This window comes from Hyalella azteca, unplaced genomic scaffold (assembly GCF_000764305.2).
Source record: "Hyalella azteca isolate HAZT.00-mixed unplaced genomic scaffold, Hazt_2.0.2 contig12307, whole genome shotgun sequence".
Taxonomy (NCBI): domain Eukaryota; kingdom Metazoa; phylum Arthropoda; class Malacostraca; order Amphipoda; family Hyalellidae; genus Hyalella; species Hyalella azteca.
The window spans coordinates 22,714-40,782 of record NW_025942267.1 but is presented as its reverse complement, the minus strand read 5'-3'; the positions used below and the strand labels follow the sequence as shown (position 1 = coordinate 40,782).

Genomic DNA, 18,069 nt, shown 5'->3' with positions numbered 1-18,069 from the left:
AATAAAATAGCACCATCAAATGTAGCGACTAAATTGACAGATTAGATGCCATCAGATATCCGCTTTTAATGAGATACATTCGATATGAATAAAACACCAGAGTACAGTTTTAGATTTACCTTAAAATAATACAAGCTTTCAAAATGAGTTTCAATCACGATATTAGCTTAAGCAAATCAAATTTAATCAAAATGTCTTCATATTATTTGTATTAAAGTACCTCTAATAGTACAGCATACATATATGTTATATAACAGATCAAAGTTCAGAATCATTAGGTGGCAGGAGTTATAAACATTAGGAGAGAGTAACGCACGACTTTATCAACACGATTGTTGATAAAGTCGTGTTTCAAAAGCGCATAAAATGACGCTCAATACGCGAGGCACTGGCACTCAAAGAACATAAAATATTACTCTAGACTTCCTATGCAGAAATAGACCCAGAATTTCTTGGATCTGAAACGATGCACATTTTGGTGACAATATAATCTCACAAAAAGAGATGGTAAACGCATTATATATACAATAATAAACGATACATATGTAGATTAGGAATTGATCCGCATGTACGACCACCACAAATGCTGTAAATATCGTACAAGTCCTCCATGTACAATCGAGACTGCATAACTACAAGCACATAACTCTTAAGTACGAAAGGTTTCATACATTAAATATCTCGTGAAAGAAGAAAATTCGCTGCTTTAGTTGCAATCTAATACATCGTTAACAGTTTCAAATGAGCATGATGTGATTTTTCAAGCAAGCACTTCATACACGAATCAGGGGATTTCATGACCTAGTCTAGGATTCTTCGTGAGTGTTGACTGTTGGTAGAAGCTGAATGTACAACCTTAATCAAATTTAATTCATCTCACGCCGTCTGAGTTCAACCTCAAAATGCCCAACAAAAATCTTTCATTCTTAGTGATTAGGAATCACTCCACAAGCAGCGAAACTATTAAATTTCTTGGGTTATGACAGCCTTCTTTCGGCTGTGAGGCATAAGGCAACAAGTGAAAACGTAAAAAGCCATTGTTACAATATCCTAAGCTAGAAATTTAAAAACGAAGAAAACACCACAAAAATTTAGCATATCTCTATTGAAAACGTTTCGGGGACCAGCTCCATCGTCAGTTCGATAAATCTAGATTTATCGAACTGAATTAGTGTTCTAGATTTATCGAACTGACGATGGAGCTGGTCTCCGAAACGTTTTCAATAGAGATATGCTAAATTTTTGTGGTGTTTTCTTCGCTTTTAAATTTCTAGTGAATCTGCGATTAAAGCAATCTAGTGACTATTTTACTAATATCCTAAGCGTATTAATTTAATCAACTGTACCTATAGCGATATCGTCGTGCGATATGCGGGTTAAGTTGCAGCCGCTGTCATGCGTGGAGTCGGCAGATTAACTTTTTCGAAGAAATCGTTGAAAAAGAGACGTTCTTTCAGCAAGATCTACGTCACTGTAGTAGCGGTAGTAGCAAGATAGAAAGATTGTGACAATGGCCACAAATAGGTGAAGCATGGCAATGATGGAGGTGCCCCAACCAAATCCAATGGTGTCAAACATGACCCCGGCGATGGATGGCCCGATGAAGCCGCCAAGCGCAAAAGAAGAATTCCATAGTCCGGACACTAGGCCGTAGGTTGTGAGATCGTCCGGGAGTCCAGCCTCGACGGCATCCTTCTGCGTTCCGCTGAAAGTAGCCACAAACTGGGCCCCGAACCCAAGGCCATGAACCACCAAGGCACAGATGCACAGAGGTAAGCTGTTTTTTATGGGTAGAATGGGAGATGGACCCAACAGCAAGAAAGCCACTGTGGCTATTAAAGCCCCTATCGTTGTAGCAGCTCGCTCTGGTAGACATCTGTCGCATAAACGGCCCCAAATCGGCGCAGAAACGGCATACGCGAAGGCGTCTAAAACGAAGATTAGGCCGATCTCGAGAGGAGTGAGATTCCACGGACGTATATGGGGCTCCAGAGTTGAAAACAAGAAGCCAATGCTAATAGATCCCGACATTATTGTGAAGGCGAAAAGGAATATTTTTGGTTTCTTCAGAAGCGATGAAGCCTCCCAACTCGTACAAAGCGCCTCCGACTATGGGTCCCGCTATCAAACCAAGCGCGAAGAAAGTTTCGAGAGTGGCAAAAGCAGAAGCAACATTCAAGGGGAACTCCTGCGCTGTAATGCTATAAGCTGTGGTGCTGAAGGCAGCATTACCCAGCGCTTCCATTATCCGAATGATGAACGAGAATGTTAAGAAAACAGTAGGTCCGCTCATTCGGGTAAGAAACCCAAATAAAATGCACGATACTGATACAGTAAAAATTCCAGCATTTTTCATAAAGTTGGCCCCTATTCTCTCCAAGAACTGGCCGTATATTGGACACACAGTAAACACTACCAGTTCGAAAACTGCAAACACGAAACTGTACTGCGTGGCTGTGGCACCTTTCTTCTCAGCTTCATGTGGGTAAAATGGTGCTTGTATTGAAATGCACACGGCATTGCAGAACTGTGCAATGCAGAACACGATGAGAGTTAACCACTGTTTACGAGTGTATTTTCCCATCGTGGATGCTTTCACTCTTTCAGACTCGAGAAACCGGCGTCACTGCAATGAGTCTATCAGCGCTTGTCCTTATGCCAACAGTACTTCATCAAAATGTGTGCCTCACTCCTTAGCTTTGTAGAAAATAATTTAAAACGCTAAACCATCAGTCCGATTATTGTGAATCGTTCAAAGACGTTCAAATACATGGGATTTAGTGCGGCGAAGTCAGACCAAACAACTCGTGAGGAAAGTCTGTCGTCACATGAGCAGACGCTGTGCAGTCGACTGGACTCTGAAATCGACTGGACTCTGGAGCTAAGGTTGTAAGTACACTCTCTCACTCTCCTCATCTCCGCACCCCCAAGAGCAGCTGTTGTCTGTGGTGCCAAGCTGGTTCGAGGAGGTGGGGTGATGTTGAGGTGGGACGCTCTGCAGTTGGAACACAATGCAGGCAACAAAACACATGCTCGTTAATAAACTTGAACATAAATATACACATAACTTGAAATAAAATACTTGAGCGAGTGAAGAGCAGGCGTAGTTTGCCAGAAAAAAATAAAAAACATTAATTCTGTTACACTTGTACGAACAGCAATGTAAGATGAGCGAGTATCATGGAGGTGGAAGTACTATGCAGGTTCAGCCGCCCAGCTAGGCCAAAGGTGCTTCTTATACACAGGGCTTGTATTCCATCCGAGTACTCGCATGCTGAATATTGTGATGATTTATTATTCGCAATCGAGTAGCTGAATACTCGTGTGCAACTCTGTATCCTGCTTGGGCCGCTCTGTATCCTCTTATTGTTAGGAACTGTGTCTTGTCCCAACGACGACGGTTCTATGAACGTCTTGAGGTGTTCAGATGGTTTTCAACTTTTCTTACAGATATTCCGAAAGTACGATCTACTGCGTGGCATGTACGTCACGATGAATATTACAACAAAAATTAATTGAGAAAATAGTTTTTAAAGGGAAACGAGACCTTATTAGGTCTACGCTGACCTACAATGTTCTTCACCTCCCCAGCATGAGTGGCAATGTGCCACCAACTGCCTCCTCAAACGCGTCATTATCGTTACGTTGCATATTCCACCATGCGCAGACTGCGCACTGGCACCTGCGGACTGTTAACAAAATACTCCCCTTATTCCCCTCGTGTATAGTCTCTCAGCCAGCAAAACTGGAATCGCACCGAGTACTTGAAGCGAATACAAGCCCCATGTATTCGCCACAAGCCCCGTGTATTCGCTACATTAAGCCCCGTGTATTCGCTACAAGCCCCGTGTACCTTAAGCTAGCACTGTTATCAGCGGCTGCAGTAAGATAGTGCATTTGCACTACATTTAAAAGCAGCACCTGCGGCGCCATATGCTCTTCGGTTCATTTACATGCGGTGAAAGTGTGAACCCTGCAGCAGCTGATACAGCAGAGAACATATACCAACAAATATCGACTGGACGACTCGGGTAGAGAAACACCTGGCTCCATCACAGACCTGTCAACATTGCCACATTCATTAATTACTTTTATTTGTAGAGACGCACAAATAAAATAGTCAGAAATAGATGAAATTGCGTTCCATAATATAAATTTTTACCTCTATCAGCCAGGCTGGGGAAATTCTGGTATTTTCAAAAAAATAGTTTCAAGACAAACAGAAGCTCAGATACTGGAAAGAAATTTTCATTGCTGAATATCATACTGATTCATGCACACAGTTATTGTACTTCTTAATACACTGCAACGATATTAATAGGTTAAACATCCACAAATTTCACAAAATTAATACTCCTCCTTTTCATTGTTGAACACAGGCTCCAACATGAATTAGTAAGTATTTGTGGCAATTCTTCACCTAACGAACTTCAGCATAGCCCAGTACCATAAGATACCAATAAATACATATATGAACATATTGTAGATGTATTAGGAAAATATCAGCAACAGTATATCTTTCAGGTCCCTCGCATCTCGACTCACCAAAGAACTGCACAAGAAGATGCATGGTTCTTACAAAGCACTTCCTTACATTGTGCATAACTGCAAACGCAAATAAGACGTCCGCTTAACTAGCCCTACGATAGGTTCGTGGAAGCGGTAACACTGCCTTCATTACGGCGTGAAATATCAGTATTTGTCAAACTTGATATAAAAGAATGAACGGAGGAAATAAGGGATGAAGAGAGATGGATTGAGCAGAAATTGGCGGGGAGTGATAGAGTGGAGTGACCTCAGGCTAGGTCAACACGATATGCTTGCTAGTGCGGTTCAAATGTGGTACGCAGATGCCCGCGAATAACATAACGCGATTGATTGTCATAGAAATTCAAGTGTACATGGAACAAAGCTGTCAGATTTTAAGTTTGTGTGACATCTCATGATACGTAGCATTAACGAAATATTTAATCCGTTAAATGTTACTACATTGAAGAGGAAAACAAAATCAAAAAGTGTAAATTTTAGCATTATTTGGAAAAAATAGTGGAAACGGAAAATTCGAATGAGCGATACGAAATTATTCATAGTGACATCTTTACTAGAGCCTCGTCTCGAGAAGAATTGCATAAAAATTGTATAGCTCAAACATTTCTTCAAGTAAATTCATATCTGAGGAAAGGGGCGGTTTTTGTAATGGTGTTGCTTGTATTCGCTCCGAGTACTCGCACTGCGAACATTGTGTTGATTTATTATTCGCAGGCGAGTAGCTGGTGCATTGGCGCTCGAAGCAGTGCAAGTTGTTAGGCGCGGTCTAGTTGGGCTGGACGACGCGGGTAGAGAAACACCTGGCTCCATCACAGACCTGTCTATTACAGAAACATTGTCACATTCATTTAATTACTTTTATTTATAGAAAAGTACAAATATACTAGTCAGAAATAGATAAAATTGCGTTCCATAATAGAAATTTCTTGACCTCTAGCAGCCAGGCTGGAGAAATTCTGGTATTTTCAAAAAATAGTTTCAAGACAAACAGAAGCTCAGATACTGGAAAGAAATTTTCATTACTGCATATCAGAATGATTCATGCGCACAGTTCTCGTACTTCTTAATACACTGCAACGATATCAATAGGTTAAACATCCGCATATTTCACTAAATTAATAGTTTCCCTTCTCATTGTGGAACACAGGCTCCAACATGAAATAATAAGTATTTAAGGCAATTCTTCACCTAACGAACTGCAGCATAGCCCAGTACGTTAAGATACCAATAAATATTTGTACATATTGTTAATGTATTAAGAAAATATTAGCACAAGTATCGTTCAGGTCCCTAGCATCTCGACACACTAAAGAACTGCTCAAGAAGATTATTCTTACAACGCAATTCCCTACAGTATGCATAACTGTATGCAATATAACAGTATGCAAATAAGGCATCCGCTTAACAAGCCCTATGATAAGTTCGTGGAAGCGATTAACATTGTCATCATTAAAGCGTGAAATATCAGTATTTATCAAACTTAATATAAAAGAATGAACGAAGGAAATAAGAGGGTGAAGAAAGATGGATCGAGCAGAAATTGGCGGGGAGTGCTAGCGTGGAGGGACCTCTGGACAGGTCAACACGATATGCTTGCTTGTATATATATGGTTCAAATGTGGTACGCAGTTGCCCGCGAATAACATAGTGCGATTAATTTTCACCGCAGCAGCAACTCTATGCCTTACAACCCTTGCCTAGTACAGAATTAATGGCCTCAATTAATGCTCCGCATGCAAGTAGACATGAGAAATAATATGGCCCAGAGTCAAGCAGCAGCTGATACTTTGCGTGAATTGAGCAGAACGCTTAACACGTTAACGCATACCTTCACTGCTGCAGTTACGCAATTGCAGTAGCAAATAACAACCTTGCAAATTCAAATTAGTGGTAATTCAGTACGCAATAACGGTCACCGCTCAAGAAGTTCTGGCAGACCACGCACTATAATGACTCAAGCATGTGTTACTATCATGCAAGATTCGGTAACAAGTCCCTCCGCTTTCAAAAGCCTCGCTCGTGGGTCAGCGAAATTCGCAATAATAATTCGGAAAACCAATAGGCTGTGTTGCAGGGGCAGCAACACTAAGAACACGACCAAGCCTCACATTTCAAGTAAGCTACTGTTTATTTATGATAAAAATTCGAGGACACCGTTTTTAATCGACACTGGCGATGTCATTAGTGTAGTTCCGCTGTCGCGTAGTGACCAGAAGCATGGTCGTTATTGCAGTCTCAAAGCAGCAATTGGCTCACCGATTCTCGTTTACGATGAAAAACTTTCAGCTCTCGATCTTCACTTTCTCGAAACACGCTATTCTTGGCATAGATTTCCTATCCTTTTACAATCTATGCGTAAACGTAGGGCAGCGTAAGATAGTCGATAACTTAACCCAGCTGTCTGTCAGCGTTGACATTCTTGCATGCTCTGACGCAAACCGCATTGGCAACGTTTGCAGCTGTAGCAATAAACTAAATATGATTACCGAATTTCCTGAAATTGCTTCGCCCTCGTATAAACCGTCGCCACAAAGCTCTTGTCAGCACCGCACACCAACTACAGGCCATCCGTGTCGCGCCAAGGCGCGCCCCTTATGTTCTGCGCTCCTGAAACCTCGTCACCACCACGTGCTCCTGACACCTCGTCATCACCACGTGCCCCTGACACCTCGTCACCACCACGTGCTCCTGACACCTCGTCATCACCACGTGCTCCTGACACCTCGTCATCACCACGTGCTCCTGACACCTCGTCATCACCACGTGCTCCTGACATAGCTGCATTTTTGATGCTGAACAAGTCCAAAATAATTCACCTCGGCAAGAACACTGAAGAGCAAGCTGTACATTGATAGCTACAAAATAAATCGTGTCGATTAGGTATGTAGAAAAGCTCCACCATTGAAAAATTCTTACCATTAGAGATGACACTCCAGTGGCATCACTATAAATGACATTAACTTCAGTGTGATCCTTCAAAATAACGGTTTTGTAAAGCAGCTAGTCGTTGACAAAAGTGAAAATAATGCAATGTTCGGGCTCTTATGAAGAAACGTAGTCGATTTCTGTAACACGCGAACTTGCAAACTTATTTCAATGAAAGTAAGGTGCTGGAAAAAATTGTTTCCCGGATCAATTGTGTAACGGGCTTTAAATTTCAAGGACATTACATCAAACAATCTCTTCCTCTTCTACCACAAGAAACTACATAAAACTTTGTCACCGAGTCATGAAATACTATTCAGCAGTGCATGTTTTTTCTTGGATGGCGACGCTTGTATATTGACACCAGCATTGATCATCATCACTAAGAACAATATACAACTCAAGAATGTTATCACACTAGTGAGAACTTGATATACTCAGCACACTTAATACTCAACACCTGGTTCCAACTAACGCCCAAACCTATTTAATGGCAAATAATATTTGGCGGAATAATAAGAAATTTCACAATATTTAATGCCTAAAGAATCCATAAACTTAGGATTCTTAATGCTTAACTTATTAACTTAACTTAACTTATTTAATGCTTAAAGAATCCATAAATCCATAAATGCAAGAACAAAGTAAGCTACTGTTTATTTATGATAAAAATTCGAGGACACCGTTTTTAATGCCAGCTTCAGTCCTGATAGCCTGTAGTGCTGTTACTGCTGAACATAGCGTTGGCGTTAGACAAGACTAAGAAATATTAATAATCAAGCGACAGCAAGAATATTTAACGTCAAGGATTCTAAAATATATTGATTACTGCTGCAGAGCGAATCAAAGATGACAAGAATAAATGGCTTTCGAGAACATTGAAAGTAAATTCATGATCAACATTGACGATTGCCAAGGGTCCAACTCGCAGTAGCAAGAGATATTTTAATATACACTTCACTAGCAACTTCGGTACGGAAGAGGTTTACATCCGTATACGCCGAAATCGTTTTCTAATTTCGAACCGGTTATAAAAAACTACATCAATTGAAGGCTAACTGATATCAAAAACCTCACCAGATGATATAGATGTGTTAATGAAGAAAAAATGTTCTGAATCCTATTTAGAATTAATTTAATAAAAGATTACCCAACACATTTTAGAAATAATCATCTGAAATAGAAAAATTTATAACATCTGCGTCAATGGGTTGTGTAGAAATTCAAAGCTCCTGGTAAAATTCGTCAAGTTAGCAGTAATTTGCAGCAAGTATTCATAACATGGCCCTGCCAGTCTGTCCATCATCAAGACGGGTCACACTTAAAAGCTGCGGTATTGCGTAAGCCAATGAGTGAGAAACGTCTCGCAGTGACCTTTGTTGTCGGAGTTATCTTTGAGAATAAGACAGACGTAATGAGTAAATAATAAAAGTAATTTAAGTTGTGTTGACTTACCCACCGAGGTGGAACGAAGTTTCATCGCTATAAATCATACGTTGTAGAAATCCGTAATCCTTCAACGTGTGAATCATATGAAACAACGCGCTTCACTTTGTAATTTGGTTTTAGATCCTGCACAAGTTGTACTCGAGAGGACTTGTACAGAAAACGTTTCCGTAGAACTTTCTTTACAGTTGTTTGTAGTATGCCAACTTCTCTACTAGCTCTATTTGCTGACTTAGCTGGACTGCAAACAAAACACTTTTTCAATACGTCGTAACGGTACACGGGGTCGGCCTAAGCTCTTTCCTTTACACACACTTCCAGTTCTGTCTCTTATACACATCTAGATGTGTATAAGAGACAGGAAATATTCAGANTGTTTTAATCTATTTGATTTCGGTATAACTCCCTCTGGGGAGTGGGTGGTCCAGTGGTTACAGTTCACAGTACCAAGATTGGAGCATTGAGTTGCGGGTCCGATCCCAGCTACCTGAGACAATTTCTAGCTGGAACCGGCTAGGAGGAGGGTGATTAAGCGCTGCAAAATTCAACAGTGAGTTTTGGGTCTGAGACTGGAGCAATCTGTGAATGTACTGCGATGAAGAATCGACGACAGGCCTACGGCCTTAACACTGACATCGCTATATTATACTACACTTTAATCCCCAAGCCGGATCCACCAATAAGTTCCTACCTGCGATCTCATCACATCTTTTCTCCACATCACCGTGCGATATCTCTCCACAAAATTTGTACTCCCAATTCCGCTGTCGACAAAATTCACTCCCCTGAAGCTCTTTTTCCCGCACCCCTTCTCTAAATCTCCCCACATCCCCCACGCTGAATATTTCTCCCAAATCTACTCAATAAATCCCCCGGCAAAATCCACCCTCCCCAATCCCTCGGCCAAATCTCCCGCCAGATCCCCCTGCCAAATCTTCCTCCCCAATCCCCCTGACATAACCCCCCGTCAAGTCCTCCCCCTTGGGTGGGGTTGTGTTGAAGCCCTACAAAGCCCCAGGAGCAGCCTTCCAAGCTGCCCTTGTAATGCACTGCTGCTGCACGCTTAATATTCACTCTTATTCCAGCCTTACTCGTTCATGCTCAACTGCTTTATAATCACCTTCAATCCACCCTAAATGGTCTATTCTTAAGTGCTTTATGTTCACCCTTGATCTACCCCTGTCTCTTATACACATCTAGATGTGTATAAGAGACAGAAGTAGCCCGGCTGGTAGATCAGCATCGATCATAGTGTTTGGGGTAGATTGATTTGCTCCAGAACAAATTATTTATTAAAAAACTCGGAACTGCATGATAAGGCTTGTATCGTAATTTCTCAAGTTGTGCATTTCACCATCAAACCTACATATGTGGGATGGGCTTACGTATTCAGTTGACACTTCATCATACCGATAGGAATGACTCGAACAACGCTCGAACAACGTTTTCATGAACAGCATTAACTGGGAAGCGATTTTCATAGACGTCGATACTACAAGATTACATTGGGACAAAAAAATTATCTGGTGGAAAAACTTTGGCTTGAAGCGACGTTAACTCAAGTTTGACTGTGCGATACATCATCTGAAACATTAAGAAGGTGTTGAAACGTTAAGAACATACATAATTGTTCAACAAACTTAATTTTTTCTACCGGAAATGAAATTCAATAAGCATAAAATTCGAAACCAAATTTTCACGAGAATCATATAAAGTTCTCTTACCAGTTTCAATATTTATAAAATTTTTTATTTCTACTTTTATCTCCGGAGTGTCTGCACCGGCGCAGTGTCTGCACCGCCGCAGTGTCTGCCCGCCGCAGTGTCTGCGCCGCCGCAGTGTCTGCCCGCCGCAGTGTCTGCCCGCCGCAGTGTCTGCCCGCCACTGTGCCTGCGCCGCCGGGGTGTCTACGCTGAGTGTTCCGGCAAGTTAAGGTCACCACTGAGTCAACGTATTGAAGTTATTCCTGTAGATAATCATCCTATTCCCCGTTTAGAATACTAAATGACATTGTTCCTCAAATTCCTCAGACTCGAAACTTCCTCAAATTTCTGTTAAAATTCGCATTTTACAATTAATATTTATTTTATCTGTGCAAAGCCTTTCTCCGCTAAACGACTTCTATTGTTATGAAGTAACAACAAGTCATTTTAACAATAAAAAATTTCAGCTTTGAATCTAAAATTTCATGACGAACACCCGTGTACTTCTCTTGCACGAGCAGGCATGCACTCCTTCCTTATCGTCAGGCACTGCCTGCTATATGGCAGTGCCTGACTTTAACGTGCAAAATGTGGCTGCCACATATGTTAATATGTTAACGAGCAAAAATGTGGCCACCTTGACCCGACTGCTTGTCAACATACGGGCATGACTTCTCAGACTGTGTCCATCTTTGAAGACTCGGGAGCAGGGAAGTCCAATGAGGGGGCGAATAATCGTGAGGTTTATAACCTTGAGGTTTATAAACCTCAACCTTGGTGCTCAAGGTTTATAACCTTGAGCACCTATGACAGCTTGTTGCCGTTCAATTATCGCTTTTGTTCAATAAATAAAGTGCGACTCGAGCTGACATGATTCACTAAGACGGAACTATACAAAAATAAGTAGAAAATAAAAGGACTCACTTACCACTTTGCAAGTTCAGTCATGGGCGATAGTGAAATTCATTCCTAACTGGAAATTGATGCGAATAATCTAGTGCCTAAGGACGAAATTAAAACAGAGAATAAAACATTCATTAATATTCAGTACTATTCACTCATTCATATATATGTTTTTATACTAGAATTAGTAGGAGTAATTTATTGTAACGTACGACGTTCCGTTCGTGAATGTTGGGATGAACACGACAGTACCGAATAGGCTTTATTGGAACCATAATAACGAACACTGAACAAGAACCAAGGCAAACGGAGCATAGCTCTTTAAACGTACTACTTCTTAGTAGCTGGTCATTAAACATACACAGGAACATTACTATGCTACAGCTGTGGTATTGTATGGTGTTGAAAAGTGAAAACCAACCCCACAATTATTATTCCATTCTGTCTCACAGGTGTTGTGTGTAAGGTGATGGAATCGGTTGTGAGGGATAGGATTATTGAAAATTTTCCCTCAACATTAATCGGACTTGGGGTCCGATTAATGGATGGGGTATAACAGTAACAATGAAATTTAAGACGCATGATGAACAACTGCGTAAAAATATCGGCTACATTCAAGTTACTATACGATTCAACAAGCGCGGTGCGCAATCTACGCATTACGATCTACGAAATATTATGTTTAGCTGCAGACGGCAGTTACATTAGAAATTTTGTTCCGTTTATTAACAATCACGTTCCGTTTCAATTTTACAGAGGCCTGAAAGATTAAGTTAGATTAACAACTGATATTGAGAAAACCAATGAAGAATTAAGGATTATTATTTGAAAGTTCATGTGATACGGAGCTGACTCGATGGCGCTCGTGGCTGCTGCATTACTAACAGCAACGCATGAGCAATTCACATTCTATTAACTATTTGATTTATTGCATGTTATTGGCCCCGCGGGTCAATTTATTTCATGCCAAGTCACTCCTTTGGTCTGGCCCAGCACTTGAAAGACGTCTCTGACGCAATAATTGTACTGGCAGTATTGCCAGCTTTGAGCTTTAATCTACACCCTGTGGCGCTTTAACCTAATTTACTAACTTATCGAAGTTGTTTCGGCTATTCATTAAATTCCTAACAATTGCACTCAATTGCTCTGTTAAACACCATTATACCTCTGAACGGCTTTCAAGCCAATTCTAATATGACCCAGCGGTAATAATTTAGAAGATTGGTCTCGCAATATTTAATCTTGCCTTGTATATATTTATGGACTCGTAGTGATGATGATTATAACCTTTACACAAGAGCTCGGATTCAAGCTCAAAAAGCTTGTTGCTCCGCAGTAAAATAACTGAAAAAGATATCGACAAAAATGTAAAAAAATAATCCGAAATAATTCGAAGTGAAAGACAAGGACGATTTGCTGATATGAATCTAAATCAACGAAAGATATTTTCAGAGGAGGGCAAGGCTAACGTTCTAAATCAGTTCTTTAACAGCGTCTTCACAGAAGAGGACTTGAACTGTATTCCAGCTATTGAGGAGCGACCAGTGGGCTCGAAGTTAACTAGTTTTGAGATACACGAAGAAGACATTCTCAAGCGCTTGGTCTCTCTGAATCCTGGTCTCTCTGAGTCATTTAATTGGATCACACGGTTTCCAACCGCGTCAGACAAACATTGCACAGTGGCGTGCCGCAAGCAAGTGTTCTTGGGTCCTTTATTCGTTGCTTATTTAAACGATTTACGAGAAGTAGTGTCAAGCGTGTGCTCCTAGTATGCTGACGATACAAAAATTTATAGTACAGTTAAATATGCGTCAAATAAAATGCAACTACAAAATGATCTTGATAGTTTAGTTGACCGAGCTGATACGTGGCAGCTGCATTTTTGATGCTGAACAAGTCCAAAATAATTCACCTCGGCAAGAACACTGAAGAGCAAGCTGTACATTGATAGCTACAAAATAAATCGTATCGATTAGGTATGTAGAAAAGCTCCACCATTGAAAAATTCTTACCATTAGAGATGACACATCAGTGGTAGCAATATAGATGACATAAGTGAAATAATACAATGTTATGGCTCTTATGGAGAAACGTAGTCGGTTTCTGTAACACGCGCACTTACAAACTTATTTCAATGGAAGTAAGGTGATGGAAACAATTGTTTCTCGGATTAGTTGTGTAACGGGCTTTAAATTTCAACGACATTAGATCAAACAATCTCTTCCTCTTCTACCACAAGAAACTACATAAAACTCTGTCACCGGGTCATCAAATACTTTTCAGCAGTATGAATTTCTTCTTGCCTCATGACGCTTTTATTGACACAAGCATTGATCATCATCACTAAGAACAATGCAATTCAAGAATGTTATCACACTAGTGAGAACTTAATTGACATACTCAGCACACTTAATACTCAACACCTGGTTCCAACTAACGCTCAAGCCTATTTAATGGCAAATAATATTTGGCGGAATAATAGCAAACTTCACAATATTTAATGCCTAAAGAATCCATAAATTTCGAAATAACGAAATAACACCATCAAATGTAGCAACTAAATGGTCAAATTAGATGCCATCTGACATCCGCTTTTTATGAGATACATTCGATATGAATGAAACACCAGAGTAAAGTTTTAGATATACCTTAAAATAATACAAGCTTTCAAAATGAGTTTCAATCACGATGCTAGCTTAAGCAAATCAAGTTTAATTAAAATGTCTTCATATTATTCGTATTAAAGTACCTTTAATAGTACAGCAGACATATATGTTATATAACAGATCAAAGTCCAGAATCATTAGGTGGCAGGAGTTATAAACATTAGAAGAGAGTAACGCACGACTTTATCAACACGATTGTTGATAAAGTCGTGTTTCAAAAGCGCATAAAATGACGCTGAATACGCGAGGCACTGACACTCAAAGAGCATAAAATATTACACTAGACTTCCTATGCAGAAATAGACCCAGAATTTCTTGGATCTGAAACGATGCACATTTCGGTAACACTATAAATCTTCACAAAATGAGATGGTAAACGCACAATAATAACAATAATAAACGATACATAGACTAGGAATTGATCTGCATGCACGAGCACACAAATGCTGTAAATATCGTACAAGTCCTCCATAAACAATCGAGACTGCATAACTACAAGGACATAACTCTTACGAAAGGTTTCATGCATTCCAGATTTCGAGAAAGAAGAAAATTCGCTGCTTTAGTTGCAATCTAATGCATCGTTAACAGTTTCAAATGAGCATGATGTGATTTTTCAAGCAAGCTCTTCATACACGAATCAAGGGATTTCATAACCTAGTCTAAGAATCATCGTAAGTGTTGACTGTTAGTAGAAGCTGAATGTACAATCATAATCAAATTTATTTCATCTCACGCCATCTGACTTCAACCTCAATATGCCTAACAAAAACTTTTCATTCATAGTGATTATGAATCACCCCCCAAGCTGCGAATCTATCAAATTTCTTGGGTTATGACAGCCTTTTTTCGGCTGTGAGGCATAAGGCAACAAGTGAAAACATACAAAGCCATTATTACAATATCCTAAGCGTATTAATTTAATCAACTGTACCTATAGAGATATCGTCGCGCGATATGCGGGTTAAGTTGCAGCAGCTGTCATGCGTGGAGTCGGCAGATTAACTTTTTCGAACAAATCGTTGAAAAAGAGACGTTCTTTCAGCAAGATCTTCGTCACGGTAGTAGCAAGATAGAAAAATTGTGATAATGGCCACAAATAGGTGAAGCAGGGCAATGATGGAGGTGCCCCAACCAAATCCAATGGTGTCAAACATTAGCCCGGCGATGGATGGCCCGATGAAGCCGCCAAGCGCAAAAGAAGAGTTCCAGAGTCCGGACACAAGGCCGTAGGTTGTAAGATCGTCCGGAAGCCCAGCCTCTAAGGCATCCTTATGCGTTCCGCTGAAAGTGGCCACAAACTGGGCCCCGAACCCAAGGCCATGAACCACCAAGGCAAAGATGCACAGAGGTAAGCTGTTTTTTATGGGTAGAATGGGAGAAGGACCCAGCAGCAAGAAAGCCACTGTGGCTATTAAAGCCCCCATTGTTGTAGCAGCTCGCTCTGGTAGACATCTGTCGCATAAAAGGCCCCAAATCGGCGCAGAAACGGCATACGCGAAGGCGTCTAAAACGAAGATTAGGCCGATCTCGAGAGGAGTGAGATTCCATGCCATGGCATGAACACAATGGAATAACAATATCAAATGAATACAGAGAACACAATTAGTAATTCTGTTATGACAGTTTCATTTAGAAATATTTTATTACGTTATAAGAATTGAATTCTACTGAAGAACTTAGCAGAAGAGCTTAGCAGCTTGGCCACCTACTTGGTGATCACATCGTGTTTTAAAGGATATGATTTCTATACTTGGTCACATAACAGGCAACCTCAACTTAATCCAATTAAACTCTCACTTGATCAATAGAATTTTTGTTCAGCTTTTTTAAGCTAACTCTAGCGCTGTCATAGGCTTCTTGCGTGCTTTGATGGCGGATGAAATTGATCGGGCATAATCTTGCATTAGCTCAGATTTCCATGTCCTAAACATTTCTATTGTTTAAATAACAGCTATTGCCAAATTTTAAATCGTGTCTAATCTAGCATTCGCGCTCATTTTATTGCAAATTTGCAAGCAACTACTGCATCGGCATCACTCAATTCAAATTGCGACGAATATCCTATAACAGTGTAATATTAATAACGCCATGGCTAACCCAACTGCAGCTACCACTGATATTGCCAAAAATTCTGTTTTTCAGTTGAGTGCTATTGAATTGAATTTGAGTGAATTTGAGTATTGAATTCCAATGAGTGCTTTTAGCTTGCCTCCATTTTCCCCATCGTCCGTAGCTCAATGGCTAATGTTATGTAACTTTTCATTTAACGCTTATTCTATTAATGACGTAGATCAAAAGTGCTACTTAATTCTATCAGCGCTCCCATCTAACTTGCAATCTGACCTGAGTAGCCTGACGGTCGATGAGCAGAAAGTGGAAGGCAAGTTTGAGTTGTGGCGAGACAATTTAATAAAACCTACAGACGTTCCCGAGAGCACACGAATCAAATCATTGCTTAATCACACTCCAATGGGTGATAGAACTCCTTCAGAATATTTGCGTCACCTCCGAAATGTTTCAGGCACTTTGCAAGACAAGGATTCACCTTTGCTGTGATCCATATTCCTAGAGCAAATTCCTTCATTTATTCGTGATGTAATCACCCATATGACAGATCAATCAAACTCTTAATTATCGTGCCGAAACAGCTGAGTAAAGTTCAGTTGGCGACAGGAAGCGAAACAAATCTAAATAATTTGAACGCAAAGCTCGATCCAAATGCTCCATCATAATTAAATGGCTCCCTGTCCGCAGATTTCGCCGCAGCAGCAACTCAATGCGTTACAACCATTGCCTAGTACAGAATTAATTGCCTCAATTAATGCTCTGCACGTAGACATGAGAAATAATATGGCCCAGAGTCAAGCAGCCACCGATTCTTTGCTTGAATTGAGCAGAACGCTTAACACGTTAACGCATATATTCACTGCTGTTATCACGCAATTGCAGTAGCAAATAACAACCTTGCAAATTCAAATGAGTGGTAATTCAGTACGCAATAACGGTCACCGCTCAAGGAGCTCTAGCAGACCACGCACTAATGACTCAAGCATGTGTTACTATCATGCAAGATTCGGTAACAAGTCCCTCCGCTTTCAAAAGCCTCGCTCGTGGGTCAGCGAAACTTGCAATAACAATTCAGGAAACCTATAGGCTGTGTTGCAGGGGGCAGCAACACTAATCATACCACCAAGCCCCGCATATCAAGTATGTTACAGTTTATTTATGATAAAAATTCGAGGACACCGTTTTAATCGGCACTGGCGACGCCATTAGTGCAATTCCGCCGTCGCGTAGTGACCGAAAGCATGGTCATTATTGCAGTCTCAAAGCAGTGAATGGCAAGCCGATTCTCGTTTACGGTGAAAACTTCTATCTATTGATCATCACTTGCGGTGTGAATTCACTTGGTCTTTCACATTGCTGACGTGAAACACGCTATTCTTGGCGTAGATTTTCTATCCGTTTGCAATCAAGGCGTAAACGTAGGGAAGCGTAAGATCGTCGATAACTTAACCCAGCTATCTGTCAACGTTGACATTCTTGCATGCTCTGACGCAAACCGCATTGGCAACGTTTTCAGCTGTAGCAATAAACTAAATATGATTACCGAATTTCCTGAACTTGCTTCGCCCTCGTATAAACCGTCGCCACAAAGCTCTTGTCAGCACCGCACACCAACTACAGGCCATCTGTGTCGCGCCAAGGCGCGCCCCTCATGTTCTGCGCTACTCAAACCTCGCCACCACCACGTGCTCCTGACACCTCGTCATCACCACGCGCTCCTGACACCTCGTCACCACCACGTGCTCCTGACACCTCGTCACCACCACGTGCTCCTGACACCTCGTCATCACCACGTGCTCCTGACACCT

At 40.8% G+C, this 18,069-nt stretch overlaps 1 pseudogene; it reads right to left on the bottom strand.

Moving 5' to 3' along the window:
• Positions 1–1,413: 1,413 nt before the first annotated feature.
• Positions 1,414–2,584, bottom strand: LOC108670136 (annotated as a pseudogene).
• Positions 2,585–18,069: the final 15,485 nt, after the last annotated feature.